Genomic DNA, 1,288 nt, shown 5'->3' with positions numbered 1-1,288 from the left:
TTTGTTTGAAGGACAGAGAATATATAAGCAAGTTTCCATGTCCTGAAACCAAGTTCAGAAACTCAACCTCAATGACTTTCACCCATATTTATTTAGGTTGAACTGTATAAAACTCCTTATGTTATACTGTTTGGACCTACAAATTCAGTTGTTTCATATGATTCAACCTAATGCTTCAGGAACAGTACAATGGCCATACCTTAGAACTTGGCATATAACCTGCAACTACAGTAACTCCAAAGCCTTGAACTCTATAGCTGCATCCTCCTGTCCTCTAAACCTCTCACTTCCTCCCCTCTATCACAAATTCATGTCTGCAGCCCAGACAGGTTTGCTGCTCTTGAAGCTCATAGAGCTGAGAGTACCCTGAACTTCTCTACAAGGAATTCCCACAGACACTTCAGTACAAAGGTTTAAAAAATATGTCCACAAATTCTTTGAAACACCTTCAAGAGGTAGACTGTAATTACTCTTCTCTTGGGTGTGGACTGGACTTAGCGGTTTACTTCCGATGAATAGAATAAAGCAGAAGTGACAGTGTGTGGCTTCTGAGATTAGGTCATCAAAAGGCATTGTTTCTTCTCTCCCCCCCCCACCCACCCACACACACACACTTGCTCTTTTTTTTTTTTTTTTTTTTTTTTTTTTTCTTTTTCTTTTTTTTTTTTTTTTTTTTTTTTTTTTATTTATTTTTTTTTTTTAAACCCAGTCCCCGTGGGGACCGTCAAAAATTGCCAATGCCGACTATATTGCAAGTCGTCATGGCGGGGTATTGGGAAAAGTTTTCAATTAGCAATAATCGCGCCTCGGATAAACCTCATTGGCTACGATACTGCCACTGCGCAAAAGCTCACACACTTGCTCTGGGGGAATCCAGCCACCGAGCTGTGAGCGACGCTGTGGAGAGGCCCACGAGGTAAGGGACTGAGTCCCTCGGCCAACAGCCATGTGAATGGACCATTTTGAAAGTGGAAAGTGGCTCCTCCAGCTCCAGCCAAGCCTTCAGACACTGCATCTCTGGCCAGTACCCTGACTGCGGTCTCACGAGAGACTCCAGACAGAATCACTGAGTAAGAATTTCCCAAAGTCTTGACCCACAGAAAATATGAGACAATAAACGCTTGTTGCTTTAGGAACAAAGAGTTTCAGGATAATTGGTTGTGCAGCAATAGATAAGCAATACACCCAAGAACAAGAAGTCCAAAGCTTAAGTAATTAACCATTGTATCCGTGTCCTAGGGCTAGTGTAACAAATGACCACAAACTCGGTGCCTTAAAGCATGGAAAT

General features: G+C 42.1%; 1 non-coding gene across 1 annotated transcript; it reads right to left on the bottom strand.

The window, feature by feature from the left end:
• Positions 1-709: 709 nt before the first annotated feature.
• LOC142874880 (U4 spliceosomal RNA) lies at positions 710-850 on the bottom strand. The gene has a single exon (XR_012922463.1). It is a non-coding gene; the product is annotated as a U4 spliceosomal RNA (small nuclear RNA).
• Between the last annotated feature and the right edge of the window lie 438 nt (positions 851-1,288).

The sequence above is a fragment of the Microcebus murinus genome, chromosome 1 (genome assembly GCF_040939455.1).
Source record: "Microcebus murinus isolate Inina chromosome 1, M.murinus_Inina_mat1.0, whole genome shotgun sequence".
Lineage (NCBI taxonomy): Eukaryota > Metazoa > Chordata > Mammalia > Primates > Cheirogaleidae > Microcebus > Microcebus murinus.
The sequence above is the reverse complement of the archived record's forward strand: the minus strand, read 5'-3'. Positions and strand labels throughout refer to the sequence as shown.